The sequence below is a fragment of the Delphinus delphis genome, chromosome 6 (assembly GCF_949987515.2).
Source record: "Delphinus delphis chromosome 6, mDelDel1.2, whole genome shotgun sequence".
NCBI classification, from domain to species: domain Eukaryota; kingdom Metazoa; phylum Chordata; class Mammalia; order Artiodactyla; family Delphinidae; genus Delphinus; species Delphinus delphis.
This window is the reverse complement of record NC_082688.1, coordinates 25,688,574-25,705,130: the sequence shown is the minus strand read 5'-3', so window position 1 is coordinate 25,705,130 and position 16,557 is coordinate 25,688,574.

Sequence of the window (16,557 nt, the reverse complement as noted above, 5' to 3'; positions counted from 1 at the left end):
AAGAACAAGAGGATGTTGCCCCCAGATTTATTTTCTTAACTCAGGTGCCACTCCTAACTCAGGCTCAGGCACACGGTGGGGTAGGGGCAGGGACTGCATCTCTTACAATATTTGAGCAGTATTTTAGGCACGATAGCAGCTCCAGCTGGGAGCCGATTTAGAGAAGCCATTGTGCGTTCACCTCTTCTCTGTCATAACCTCCAGGATACTGAGGGATAAAAACCCTTGGCCTTAGCCTCAGTCACCATTTTTGTTTGTTTGTTTAATGTTATTCCGTTATTAATTCTTTCCCATTTGCCTGATGTTCTCGACTTCGTTGCTACCTTCTCCCCTGGCCATTCATCAACACCTGTGGTTTCAAATACCACCTAGATGCTGACGCTTCTCAAACTATTCTCCTGGTCCAGGGAAGATCCGTGTACTCTTGCCCTCGGGCATCACCTCTAAGCTTTAGACATAAATTCAACGTCTCCTGAGTGTCCCACGGTCCTGTCACATTCAGCATCTCCTCCCGGCCCCCTGACTCTTGCTTCCCTCCCAGTCTTCCTCGTCCCGGTAACAATGCCACATTCAACCACTTGACCAAACAGAACACAGGAAATCATCCTCTTTTTTTGAGGATGGCATGCGGGGTCTTAGTTCCCCGACCAGGGATTGAACCTGCGCCCCCTGCAGTGGAAGCACAGAGTCTTATCCACTGGACCGCCAGGGAAGTCCTTGGAAATCATCCTTGATGCCTCTCCTGTCCTGCCTATCCTGGTCGTCTCCTTCTTTAACCTAGATCCTATCCTTCCTTTCCTGTTTCTACCACTTTTGCCCTGGCTCCTGCCTTATCATCCCTCCCCATGACCACTTTATCAGCCCTTAACCTACCTTCCCTGCTTCCTCCCATCTGTCCAGACTGGAGTCTGGACAGTGGTTCTCATCCTTGATGCAACTGAGATCATCTGGGAAGCTTTCACCCACTGATGCCTTCGTGGCACCCCCAGGGACTCTAATGTAATTGCTCTGGGGTGTGGTCCAGTATGGAGAGGCTCAAATGTTCCTCAGCTGATTCTAATTTAAAGTCAAGGTGGAGGGCTACTGTGCTAAAATAATCTTCTGAAACTTCTTGCAGGGTAAAGTCTAAACTCTGTAACTGGCGTTACCTAACCATTCCCAAATAGGACGCAGCCTCCCTCATCTATTAACTTCGCAGATGAGTCCAATATATGGGCAAGGATGAGACCACTTCTCTTAGCTGTAGCGTGGAGGATGGGGAGAGGCAGCAAGGCTGATACAGTGGTCCAGGTGAGAGATGATGGACAAAAAGAAGGGCAGATACAATGGAAGTGGTGAGTTCCACTGACTCTATTGTACTCCCTCAAGCCCAGACGTATAATTAGTAAAGATGTTCTTGGACACAGAGTCGGATATCTCTTCTCCCATTTCCACCTCACTGTACTGTACATCCTTACAGCAAGAGTGAGTTTGATTAAGCAAGCGTAATACCTCAACTGTTCTCCTAGTGAAAGGGAGGGTAGGGAAGGACAGCCTGATACCAGAGGGGCCCCTGGAAAACTATTACACATACACACTAGGTCCCAAAGATGGTAAAAAACAGTTCTTTACTTTCCCTTCAAGTAGCCTCCTGCCCTTCTAAACCCACCTAAGCTAGACATTGAGGTTGTCTTTCTCTTTCTGCTTGCCCATCTTTCCTTTACATCAAACAGTCCTCTTGGTTTTTTATTTGTTTGTTTTAACATCTTTGCCTTCCCCCCAGGGTTCTGCTCCTTTCTCTTGGCTCTGATCTATGCTTAACCAATTGTGTACATCTGGTTTCTCCTTGACTGAGCTGATGGGAGGTGAGGTTTAGGGACTCTTGGAACACAGGTCTGTATGACTCCAGAGTCCATGTTCTTTCCATTGTACCAAGCACCCTTTACTAACTTTTGTTTTCTGGTAAATCAAGGCTTTTCCAAGAGCAATCTAACTTGAACGGTATGAGGTGAAAAGTAGATGTGACCTAAGGAGTGAACACTTCCAAAGCCTTGTGTTTTCCAGATCAACATCTTGCAGTGAGGGATCACAGTTCTCATGGGATTTCTTAGAGGAACATTCTTTAGAGTCAGCATGGGTGAGGAGGAAGTTCAGGGTTAGGAATCAGTACAACGGCAAGAGTCCTGAATAACAGGCCAGGTCAGCTTGAGAAAGTCACTTACCCTCTTTGAGCCTTGTTTTTCTTGTCAATAACTGAGGATAATATATTTGCTTTTGTTCAGTTTACTGTGAAGATCCTATGAAAGAATGCCTGGGGAGGTGCTTTTTAAACTGTGCAGAACTCTGTTGTTGTTGTTGGGTTTTTTTTGCGGTACGCGGGCCTCTCACTGTTGTGGCCTCTCCCGTTGCGGAGCAACAGGCCCCGGACGTGCAGGCTCAGCGGCCATGGCTCATGGGCCCAGCCGCTCCACGGCATGTGGGATCTTCCCGGACCGGGGCACGAACCCGTGTCCCCTGCATCGGCAGGTGGACTCTCAACCACTGCACCACCAGGGGAGCCCAACTGTGCAGAACTCTGAATGCATAAAGCATTGCTATTCTACCTGCAACTACAAACACTTGATGCCTGGAAGTGAACGATGAGATAGAGACGTTAATTTGAAATGCCAAAACTGACCAGGCATTGGATTCATCACGTAGTTTGTATGGTTTTCTAATAAGGGATCATAATTTGTCTTGGGACATCCAAGAACTCTTGTAAAACAGTGCTGTACAGGATGTAACATATTGAAGATTAAGATGTATGGGCATGATACCCAGATTTACAACATACTGGCTGTTTTGCAATTTGAAAATCTAAAACCAGATTTTGGAAAGAAATATTTCTCTTCCAGCCAAGCAGCACAGCCAAAGACAGAATCCGAGGGAGAAGGTCCAGTGGGTGCTTCTAGAGTCCAATCTGGGTTGACAAACCCAAATGTCCACAGGGTGAGGCAGTAGTGAGGGCGGACTGGGCTTCTGAAGGACCATTACAGGAGGCAACAGCTACTCAATATCCATCCATTGTGGCCACGTAGGAATTGGGCTGCATGCACCAGATTTTCTGATTTTTTCAAGAGAAGCAGGAAATATAGGTTTTTGTCTGTGCATATATATGAAATTTCCATTTTTAAATGTTGGCAGTGGAACAAATTCAAAACATGTGGGCCAAACCAAACAGATGTGCTGATTAGATTTGGCCCTCAGGCCACCCACCTGTAACTTCTGATCTGGGCCAACTGGCTACCCATTAGAACTACCTGGGGGAGGTTTTAGAAATCTCAGTACTCAGGCCTTACCCTGAACCAATTAAATCAGCATTTCTGAGGGTGAGACTCAGGCATGTGTCTAAATTAAAGCTGACCAGGTGATTCTAGTGTTTAGCCGAGTTTAAGAACCAGTGCTTCAGAGCCTTCTTAAAGTCTAGTCCTCACTGTAAAAACTATAGGGCTGACGAAAGAAACTGAAGACGACACAAATAAATGGAAAGACACCTCCTGTTCATGGACTAGGATAATTAATGTTGTTAAAATGTCCATACCACCCAAATCTATAGCTTCAACGCAATCCCTATCAAAATTCTAACGACATTTTTCACAGAAATAGAACAAACAATCCTAAAATTAGTATGGAACTAGCAAAAGCATTCTCGAGAAAGAAGAACAAAGCTGGAGGCATCATACTTCCTGATATCAAACTATACTATAAAGCTGTTGGAATCAAAATATTATGGTACTGGCTTAAAAACAGACACACAGACCAATGGAACAGAATCAAGAGCCCAGAAGTAAACCCACACATATACAGTCAACTAATGTTCAACAGGGGGACCAAGAATATTCAATAAGGAAGGGATAGTCTCTTCAATAAATAATGTTGGCAAAGCTCTATATCCACACGCAAAAGAATGAAACTAGACCCCTATCTTACATCATTTACAAAAATTAACTCAAAATGGGTTAAAGACTTAAAATACAAGACCTGAAACCATAAAACTCCCAGAAGAAAACATATGTCAAAAGTTCTTTGACATGGGTCTTGGCAGTAATTTTCTGGATACAACAACAAAAGCAGAAGCAGCAAAAGCAAAAATAAACAATGGGAACTACAGCAAACAGCAAAGCAGTCAACAAAATGAAAAGATAACCTATGGGATGGGAGAATGTATTTACAAATCACATATCTGATAAGGGGTTAACATCCAAAATTTGTAAGGAACTCGTATAATTCAATAGCAGAAAAAGCAAATAACCTAATTTAAAAATGGGCAAAGGACCCGAATAGACATTTTTTCCAAAGAAGGTATGCAAATGGCCAAATGGTACATGAAAAGCCACACAACATCACTGATCATCAGGGAAATGCAGATCAAAACCACGGTGAGATACCACCTTACACCTGTTAGAATGCCTCCGATCGAAAAGACAAGAGCTAACAAATGCTGGCGAGGATGTGGAGGATGTACACTGTTGGTAGGGAATGGACACAGCCACAATGGAAAACAGTATGGAGCCTGCGTGTCCGGAGCCTGTGCTCCGCAACGAGAGAGGCCACAACAGTGAGAGGCCCGCGTACCGCAAAAAAAAAAAAAAAAAAAAGAAGAAGGAAATCTTCCCATTTGCAACAGTGTGGACTTTGAGGGCATTATGCTAAGTGAAATAATTCAGACAGGAAAAGAAAAATATTATATGATCTCATTTATATATGCAGTCTTAAAAAAACCGAACTCGGGCTTCCCTGGTGGCGCAGTGGTTGAGAGTCCGCCTGCCGATGCAGGGGACACGGGTTCGTGCCCCGGTCTGGGAGAATCCCACATGCCGCGGAGCGACTGGGCCCGTGAGCCATGGCTGCTGAGCCTGCGCGTCCGGAGCCTGTGCTCCACAACGGGAGAGGCCACAACAGTGAGAGGCCCGCGTACCGCCAAAAAAAAAAACAACAAACAAACAAAAAAACCAAACTCATAGAGACAGGGAGTAGATTGGTGGTTTCTAGGGGCGGGGGGTGGTGGGGGAAATTGGAGAAAGTGGTCAAAATGTGCAAACTTCCAGTTATAAGAGGAATAAATTATGGGGTCTATTATATAGCACGGTGACTATAGTGAACAATACTGTATTGTACACTTGGAAGTTTCTAAGAGAGCAGACCTTAAAAGTTCTCACTCCCTCAAAAAAAAAAAAAGGTAACTATGTGGATGTGTTAACTAATCTTATTATGGTAATCATTTCACAATATATACATATATCAAATCATCACATCAAGAGGGAGAGGGCCAAGATAGCATTATGCTAAGTGAAATAGTCAGGCAGAGAAAGACACATGTGTGATTTTACTTATATGTGGAATAGATACAGAACAAATAGGTAGTCGCTAGAGGGGAGAGGGGTATAATACGTAATAATAGGTGAGGGAGATTAAGAGGTATAACTTTCTAGTCATGAAATAAATGAATCATGGGGATGAAATGTACAGCATGGGGAATATAGTCAATAATATTGTAATAACTTTGTATGGTGATAGATGATAACTAGATTTATGGTGGTGATCATTTTGTAATGTATAGAAATATCAAATCCCTACGTATACACTTGGAACTAACATGGTGCTGTAGGTCAATTATACGTCAATGAAAATTTTTAAATAAATAAAAATAGAAAATAATCACATCAGATTTCTTAAATGAACTTGACTAAACTAATTCTTGGGGTGCACGCGTGGGTGGTAACACTAAAAAAATACATCATGTCTTCTGCTGGGAGGCTGTTGACTGACTCGTGCCTGCACTGTACCTCCTGGTAACTTTCTCTGCCACCTGGAAGGCTGTTCGTTTCCACTAGCGTGTGACAAGTCTCTTTGCCACCAGTAGGTTACATAATCCTGTGGCAGCCATGTGCTCTCCAAAGATACTTGAATCTCAGCCTTGAAGGGGGGAATGGTGGGTGGGAAGAGGAGTCCTTCTGAGTTCTGATTCTTTCCTGGTCCACTCTCTCTCAACTTTAGAGGTAGTAACTGCTCTCTGCTTTTGCTACTTCAGTATTCTTTAGAGTTCCCTTTTATCCCTTTTAATAATTAACTATATTTTACTAGTTAAAAGTCCTTTATAATTATATAGATATCTCAAGTAGTCAAATCCGTAGAGACAGAATATAGCATAGTGATTACCGGGGCTGGGAGGGGAGAAGAAAGGGGAGTGATTGATTGATGGGTAGGTTTCCATTTGGGAAGATGAAAACATTCTGGAGATGGATGGTGGTGACGGTTACACAACAATGTGAATGTACTTAGTGCCACTGAACTGTACACTTAAAGATGGTTAAAATGGCAAATTTGAGGTTATATATAATTTACCACAATTTTTTTAAAGTTCTTTATATTAAATTTCGAAGTTATAGATGTGGCTTGTCTCCTGGTCGGACCTTGGCTGGTACACAAGGCCTTTTGCAGCAGCCTCCTCAATGGCCTGTCCTCCTTCTGGCCTCTCACATTAATGCATCTTTCAGCCCTGCAACAAGGTGCATGTCCCTAGGTGGAGCTCTTTTGAATTCATCTCTGTTCTAGGGCAATTGTAGCTAAACAGTTTTAGTCTTGCTTCCCTATCTAATCAATTAGAAATGCTGTGTAGCCTCAGGGGAAAAGAGTGCACGATTGATTAGTAATGTCTGTTGTGAGTGCAGGATGCGAAATGGCAGCAAGCACAAAGCAGATGTGACGTTTTTGTTCTAGGTGCTTGGCTGCACTGATTTATTATGATTTCTTTGGAATGTATGCACAATTCAAAGTAGAATTTCAGGATCAGGAAAGACAGAAAATTTTTTCCCAAAGGAAATGTAGCTTCTTTATTCTTCTATGAATCTTTTGACAAGTTCACATTCCTAATTGGTAATGGGAAAATTGCATAGGCTCAGTCCTATCCATCAGTTTTTATCTAATCCAGTTGTACCTGTACAGATTTAGTTGTACAAAGAAATACCTTAGCTATTTTAAGTAAAAAGCAATATGTGCGGAAGAAATAATTGATATTTCGATTTCAAATAATTGATAGGGTTGAAAGGCAGACTCTGGGCTGAAGTGGTTACCAGAGCACCACCACAGAACTGGGCTTCCAGGGGAGCTGCTACCTCTGTCACAACCAAGAAGGTAGATAAACGTCCATTCAACTTCAAGAACACCATCTCAAGCACCGTTCACAGTTCCAATGCTCCCTCTTTGTGTGTTCTCTCTCTTTCCTCCTCCCATCTGATTCTGTGCCCTGGAGGGCCTTCTTCCCATCCTTTGCCTAACAGTGGGGACAGTGGGGAAGCAGGAGAGTCTGCCCATATGAGTGATGACCTGTGGAAGGAAAGAAGGTATTGCTGGCTGGTCTGGCTCCCATTTTCATTGTCATCACTCTATCCTGACCCAGGTGATGATGTTGTAGGGCTCAGTCATGGCTGGGTGCCTTAGGGGTGAGGGCAGGCATGAGTCCTTAGTCTTCATCTGGTTCAATCCATGATCACAGGACTTTGCTGATGAAATGGCCTTGGCATAGGTGGTGAGTGTGGTTTTCTCAATCAGTGCTCATTATCAGAACACTCACATGTGTCAGGGCACTCCCATATAAGCAGCTGCTTTGATCCTACCCACAGTGTGCAGCCTGCCCCATTCCCAGTGTGTGTCCCATAGTCCAGCCTTACATGACTTCTGATCCTCCAGTAACCAGTGTTCCCACATGTGCAGTGGATCCTCCTTTACCTCAGTAAGAACCAAGTGGGCCTGAGAGGTGGGCATCCATCCTAAGCCCACTTCACCAGCACAGGGGCCTCACAAGTCTCCAGAGAGGCAGAGGAGCCCATGTACTTTTGCACAAGTACATCCCCAAACTTCAGGGATCCCCTGGGAGAAGGGAGACAGGAATACATAAGTACCAAAAGGCTTTAGTCACTACAGACTGCATTTCTCATATAAGACTGAGAGGAAACATAGACATCAACCACTGCCAAGGCCACATAAAGAGACAGTGGAATTGACATGCCTCCTATAACCTATGCTGCTGATAATCTTGCTGAAAGGATTAAACCCGATCCCATGTCTGGATTCGGAAATTTCCAGGAAATACAAAGGATAGAAAAACATGAAGAACTACACCAAGAGTGTGCAATCAGCAAAACTCTGGAAGCTCTATGGGTCAGAAAGCCTGGGTTCATCAAGTGAGAAGTTGTAATAAAATGAATGAGAAGGAGGAGAAACATATAGATTCAAAAACATTTAAGAGGGCTTCCCTGGTGGCGCAGTGGTTGAGAGTCCGCCTGCCAATACAGGGGACACGGGTTTGTGCCCTTGTCCGGGAAGATCCCACATGCCGCGGAGCGGCTGGGCCCATGAGCCATGGCCGCTGAGCCTGCGCGTCCGGAGCCTGTGCTCCGCAATGGGAGAGGCCGCAACAGTGAGAGGCCCGCGTACCAGAAAAACAAAAACAAAAACGAAAACAACATTTAAGAGACACATCCCTTTTTTCAAATGGTCTAGCTAAACTAAATCTTGGGAGGCACGTGTGGGTGGTAACACTGTTTTAAAAAATACCTGGGGGTGATATAAACAGTGCACAAATTTTTTTATGGGGAGAGGAAGGAGATTGCAACAAAGTTCTTCTTTCCTTGACTCTGACAGGGATCCTTTTATTATAATTAATTAGACAATAATTTGATTTGTGTGGTTCCCTGTATTTGTGTTTTATGTTACAATAAAAATATTAAAAAAAAAAGAAAAAGCCAGAAAGCAGAGAGGGTACTGGACCAGACCGGGAGTCATGGGTTGGAAAGCCATCAATCACGGTCTCCGAGAAAGCACCAGAATCTCGGCTGCAATATCCCTTCAGGTGTATTGCCAGCCTCTCTCTGTCCACTCTTGGGAGGGGACACTCATTATGCCCAAAGCACCTCCTCAAGCTCTAGACAGCTCTGCCTGTTACCGTGTTTTCTTCTGGGCCGAGTTGAAATCTGCTCCTCAGAGCCTCCTCCCAGAAGCCAGTCTGTAGCATTTTCTGAACTGCTTGAGCGCTGCCTCCCTGACTTCTGAGCCCTTTGCAGAGCTCTGCCCCCCAGCCCACTCCGTCTCCGGCTCCCTGGAGGAGAGCTGCTCTCTGCCAAGGTTACGGCACCAGGTGATCCATCCCCACTGCTCAAAATTGGGTCCAGAGAAGCCATTCCACACGGACCTACCCCCTAGGAGTCCAATGCCCACAGACAGCTGAATCTGGTCTGCAAATGTGGGTTGTTGTTCTTTTGTTTTCTTTTTGCCCTCACAGTGTTTTCTAAAAAATGGAATTAGTAGGGACGTCCCTGGAGGTCCAGTGGTTAGGACCGGCGCGTTCACTGCCGAGGGCCTGGGTTCAATCCTTGGTTGGGGAACTAAGATCCCACAAGCCGCACAGCTCGGCCAAAAAATAAAAAATAATTTTAATGGAATTAATGCCAACATTTAGAAACCTGAAGATTTCACATTTAAAAAATCCAGGTTCTTCAAACATATGGACACCAAGGGGGAAAGTGGCAGGGGGTGGGATGAACCTGGGAGATTGGGATTGACTCATATACACTAATATGTATAAAATAGATAACTAATAAGAACCTGCTGTATAAAAAAATAAAATAAAATTTATATTATTAAAAAAAATTCAGGTTCTTATGGAACATCTGGCAAAACCAAGTCTTCATTCCTGTACTCCAGGAGTTGGCTAGAGATGAGTAGAGGCCACCCCAGACACAGGGGCTTAGTGGTCTGCTGTTCACCATGTTCCCCACCTCTCCTGACTGTCTTACACTCACTGGCTCACCTCATTTATATTTAATACCTGGCCGCTATAGGCATTAGGGTCTACCACCTGTGCTCTGTTCAGCAGGCCCTCCCTTGTACATAAACAGTTCATTTGCAGCCAAGATCAAGGTAACCACACCCCAACAGGCAACTTGAAAACTGCCTAGGGAATTCCTTCATAATTTTTGGATACCACCTTTAAATAGTCATCCTAAAGAAACACTTTCACACATGTTCTAAATAGCATAATTAAATATTTCATCACAGCATTGCTTATAATAATGAATATCTAGGAATAGCTTAAATGCCTGGCTACTGAAGAGTTGCTAAGTCCACCACAGTATCTGCAGGTCATAGAGTGCTATGCAGCCATAAAATACAAAAACAGTTAATGAGAAATCAAATATGTTCAGACTTGGAAAAATCTCTAGTATATATTCACTGAAAATAGTAAGTTACAAGGTAATATAAAAATATGATGCAATTTATGTTTAAAGACAACATATTTACAAATATATATATTTATGTAGATGGATAGAAAAGCTCTAGAAGGCACACATCAAACTTATAGTAGTAGTTACTGCTGAAATGGGACTAGAATTGGGAACAATAGTCAGGAAAGACTTTGGCGTTACTAGTTTTGTTTTAATTTTGTGTGTGTGTGTGAGTTTATTTATATATTATTTGGCTTGTTGAAATGCAATTAAAAAGACAATTTGCGGAGCAGAAGCAAGAAGAACTACAATCCTGCAGCCTGTGGAACAAAAACCACATTCTCAGAAAGATAGACAAGATGAAAAGGCAGAAGGCTATGTACCAATTGAAGTAACAAGATAAAACCCCAGAAAAGCAACTAAATGAAGTGGAGAGAGGCAACATTTCAGAAAAAGAATTCAGAAAAATGATAGTGAAGATGATCCAAGACCTTGGAAAAATTATGGAGGCAAAGATTGAGAAGATGCAAGAAATGTTCAACAAAGACCTAGAAGAATTAAAGAACAAACAAACAGAGATGAACAATATAACTGATATGAAAAATACACTTGAAGGATTCAGTAGCAGAATAACTGAGGAAGAAGAAAGGATAAGTGACCTGGAAGACAGAATGGTGGAATTCAGTGCTGTGGAACAGAATAAAGAAAAAAGAATGAAAAGAAATGAAGACAGCATAAGAGACCTCTGGGACAACATTAAATGCAACAACGTTCCCATTATAGGGGTCCCAGAAGGAGAAGAGAGAGAGAAAGAACCCGAGAAAATATTTGAAGAGCATAGTCAAAAACTTCCCTAACATGGGAAAGGAAATAGCCACCCAAGTCCAGGAAATGCAGAGAGTCCCATAAAGGATAAACCTAAGGAGAAACATGCTGAGACACATAGTAATCAAACTGGAAAAAATTAAAGACAAAGAAAAATTATTGAAAGCAGCAAGGGAAAAATGAAAATAACATACAAGGGAACTCCCATAAGGTTAACAGCTGATTTCTCAGCAGAAACTATACAAGCCAGAAAGGAGTGGCATGATATACTTAAAGTGATGAAAGGGAAGAACCTACAACCAAGATTACTCTACCTGGCAAGGCTCTCATTCAGATTTGTGGAGAAATAAAAAGCTTTACAGACAAGCAAAAGCTAAGAAAATTCAGCACCGCCAAACCAGCTCTACAACAAATGCTAAAGGAACTTTTCTAAGTGGGAAACACAAGAGAAGAAAAGGACCTACAAAAACAAACCCAAAACGATTAAGATAATGATAATAGGAACATACGTATTGGTAATTACCTTACACGTGAATGGATTCAATGCTCCAACCAAAAGACACAGGCTCACTGAATGGATACAAAAACAACACTCATATATATGCTATCTACAAGAGACCCACTGCAGATCTAGGGACATATACAGACTGAAAGTGAGGGGATGGAAAAAGATATTTCATGCAAATGGAAATCAAAAGAAAGCTGGAGTAGCAATACTCATATCAGATAAAATAGACTTTTAAGAATGTTACAAGAGACAAGGAAGGACACTACATAATGATCAAGGGATCAATATAAGAAGATATAACAATTATAAATATATATGCACCCAACATAGGAGCACCTCAATACATAAGGCAACTGCTAACAGCTATAAAAGGGGAAATCGACAGTAACACAATAATAGTGGGGGACTATAACACCTCACTTACAACAATGGACAGATCATCCAAACAGAAAATTAATAAGGAAACACAAGCTTTAAATGACACAATAGACCAGATAGATTTAACTGATATTTATAGGACATTCCATCCAAAAACAGCAGATTACACTTTCTTCTCTGGTGCACATGGAACATTCTCCAGGATAGATCACATCTTGGGTCACAAATCAAGCCTCAGTAAATTTAAGAAAATTGAAGTCATATCAAGCATCTTTTCTGACCACAGCGCTATGAGATTAGAAATCAGTTACAGGGAAACAAATGTAAAAAACACAAACACATGAAGGCTAAACAATACATTACTAAATAACTAAGAGATGACTGAAGAAATCAAAGAGGAAATCAAAAAATACCTAGAGACAAATGACAATGAAAACACGATGATACAAAACCTATGGGATGCAGCAAAAGCTGTTCTAAGAGGGAAGTTTATAGCTATACAAGCCTACCTCAAGAAACAAGAAAAATCTCAAACAATCTAACCTTACACCTAAAGGAACGAGAGAAAGAAGAACAAACAAAATGCAAAGTTAGCAGAAGGAAAGAAATCATAAAGTTCAGAGCAGAAATAAATGAAATAGAAACAAAGAAAACAATAGCAAAGATCAATAAAACTAAAAGCTGGTTCTTTGAGAAGATAAACAAAATTGATAAACCATTAGCCAGACTCATCAAGAAAAAGAGGGAGAGGACTCACATCAATAAAATTAGAAATGAAAAAGGAGAAGTTACAACAGACACCGCAGAAATACAAAGCATCCTAAGAGACTACTACAAGCAACTCTATGCCAATAAAATGGACAACCTGGAAGAAATGGACAAATTCTTAGAAAGGGATAACTTTCCAAGACTGAACCAAGAAGAAGTAGAAAATATGAACAGACCAATCACAAGTAATGAAATTGAAACTGTGATTAAAAATCTTCCAACAAACAAAAGTCCAGGGCCAGAAGGCTTCACAGGTGAATTCTATCAAACATTTAGAGAAGAGCTAACACCCATGCTTCTCAAACTCTTCCAAAAAACTGCAGAGGAAGGAACACTCCCAAACTCATTGTACGAGGCCACCATCACCCTGATACCAAACCCAGACAGATACTACAAAAAAAGAAAATTACAGACCAATATCACTGATGAATATAGATGCAAAAATCCTCATCAAAATACTAGCAAACAGAATCGAACAACACATTAAAAGGATCATACACGATGTTCAGGTGGGATTTATCCCAGGGATGCAAGGATTCCTCAGTATATGCAAATCAATCAATGTGAGACACCATATTAACAATTTGAAGAATAAAAACCGTATGATCATCTCAATAGATGCAGAAAAAGCTTTTGACAAAATTCAACACCCATTTATGATAAAAACTCTCCAGAAAGTGGGCATAGAGGGAACCTACCTCAACATAATAAAGGCCATATATGACACACCCACAGCAAACATCATTCTCAATGGTGAAAAACTGAGAGCATTTCCTCTAAGATCAGGAGCAAGACAAGGATGTCCACTATCGTCACTATTATTCAAGACAGTGTTTGAAGCCCTAGCCACGACAATCAGAGAAGAGAAAGAAATAAAAGGAAAACAAATTGGAAAAGAAGAAGTAAAACTGTCCCTTTTGCAAATGACATGATACTATACATAGCTAATTCCTAAAAACTACTAGAAAACTAGTAGCCACCAGAAAACTACTAACAACCAGAAAACTGTCCCTGTTTGCAAATGACATGATACTATACATAGAGAATACTAAAGATGCCACCAGAAAACTACTACAGCTATTCAATGAATTTGGTAAAGTTCCAGGATAGAAAATTAATGCACAGAAATCTCTTGCATTCCTATACACTAATGATGAAAAATTGGAAAGAGAAATTAGGAAACACTACCATTTACCATTGCAACAAAAAGAATAAAATACCTAGGAATAAACCTACCAAGGGAGACAAAAGACCTGTATACAGAAAACTATAAGACACTGATGAAAGAACCTAAAGATGATACCAACAGATGGAGAGGTATACCATGTTCTTGGATTAGAAGAACTAATATTGTGAAAATGACTGTACTACCCAAAGCAATCTACAGATTCAATGCAGTCCCTGTCAAATTACCGAAGGCATTTTTATGGAACTAGAACAAAAAAATCTTAAAATTTGTATGGAGACACAAAAGATCCTGAATAGTCAAAGCAGTCTTCAGGGAAAAAAACGGAGCTGGAGGAATCAGACTCTGTGACTTCAGACTATACTACAAAGCTACAGTAATCAAGACAATATGGTACTGGCACAAAAACAGAAATATAGATCAATGGAACAAGATAGAAAGCCCAGAGATAAACCCACGCACCTATGGTCAACTAATCTATGACAAAGGAGGCAAAGATATACAATGGAGAAAAGACAGTCTCTTCAATAAGTGGTGCTGGGAAAACTGGACAGCTACATGTAAAAGAATGAAATTAGAACACTCCCTAACACCATACACAAAAATAAACTCAAAATGGATTAGAGACCTAAATGTAAGACTAGACACTATAAGAACTCTTAGAGGAAAAACGTGGGAAGAACACTCTTTGACATAAATCACAGCAAGATCTTTTCTGATCCACCTCCTAGAGTAATGGAAATATAAACAAATGGGACCTAATGAAACTTCAAAGCTTTTGCACAGCAAAGGAAACCATAAACAAGACAAAAAGACAACCCTCAGAATGGGAGAAAGTTTTTGCAAACGAATCAACGGACAAAGGATTAATCTCCAAAATATATAAATAGCTGATGCAGCTCAATATTAAAAAACAAACAACCCAATCCAAAAATGGGCAGAAGACCTAAATAGACATTTCTCCAAAGAAGATATACAGACTGCCAACAAACACATGAAAGAATGCTCAACATCATTTATCATTAGAGAAATGCAAATCAAAACTACAGTGAGATATCATCTCACACCAGTCAGAATGACCATCATCAAAAAATCTAGAAACAATGAATGCTGGAGAGGGTGTGGAGAAAAGGGAACACTCTTGCACTGCTGGTGGGAATGTCAGTTGGTACAGCCACTATGGAGAACAGTATGGAGGTTCCTTAAAAAACTACAAATAGAACTACCATATGACCCAGCAATCCCACCACTGGGCATATACCCTGAGAAAACCATAATTCAAAAAGAGTCATGTACCCAAAATGTTCATTGCAACTCTATTTACAATAGCCCGGAGATGGAAACAACCTAAGTGCCCATTATCGGATGAATGGATAAAGAAGATGGGGCACATATATACAATGGAATATTACTCTGCCATAAAAAGAAATGAAATTGAGCTATTTGTAATGAGGTGGATAGACCTAGAGTCTTTTATACAGAGTGAAGTAAGTAAGAAAGAGAAAGACAAATACCGTATGCTAACAAATATATATGGAATTTAAGAAAAAAATGTCATGAAGAGCCTAGGGGTAAGACAGGAATAAAGACACAGACCTACTAGAGAATGGACTTGAGGATATGGGGAGGGGGAAGGGTGAGCTGTAACAAAGCGAGAGAGAGGCACGGACATATATACACTACCAAACGTAAGGCAGATAGCTAGTGGGAAGCAGCCGCATAGCACAGGGAGATCAGCTCGGTGCTTTGTGACCGCCTGGAGGGCTGGGAAAGGGAGGACGGGAGGGAGGGAGACGCAAGAGGGAAGAGATATGGGAACATATGTGTATGTATAACTGATTCACTTTGTTATAAAGCAGAAACTAACACACCATTGTAAAGAAATTATACCACAATAAAGATGTTAAAAAAAAACACATGGGCAGAAGACCTAAATAGACATTTATCCAAAGAAGACATACAGGTGGCCAAGAAGCACATGAAAAGCTGCTCAACATCACTAATTATTAGAGAAATGACAATCAAAACTACAATGAGGTATCACCTCACACCGGTCAGAATGGCCATCATCAGAAAATCTATAAACAACAAATGCTGGAGAGGGTGTGGAGGAAAGGGAACCCTCTTGCACTGTTGGTGGGAATGTAAATTGATACAGCCACTATGGAGAACAGTATGGAGGTTCCTTAAAAAACTAAAAATAGAATTACCATATGACCCAACAATCCCACTACTGGGCATATACCCAGAGAAAACGATAATTCAAAAGACACATACACCTAATGTTCATTGCAGCACTATTTACAATATCCAGGTCATGGAAGCAACCTAAATGCCTATCGACAGACAAATAGATAAAGAAGATGTGGTACATATAAACAATGGAATATTACTGAGCCATAAAAAGGAACGAAATTGGGTCATTTGTAGAGACCTGGATAGATCTAGAGACTGTCATACAGAGTGAAGTAAGTCAGAAAGAGAAAAACAAATATCGTATATTAATGCATATATGTGGAACCTAGAAAAATGGTACAGATGAACCGATTTGCAGGGCAGAAATTGAGACACAGATGTAGAGAACAAACGTTATGGACACCAAGGGGGGAAAGCGGCGGGGGTGGTGATGGTGGTGTGATGAATTGGGAGAT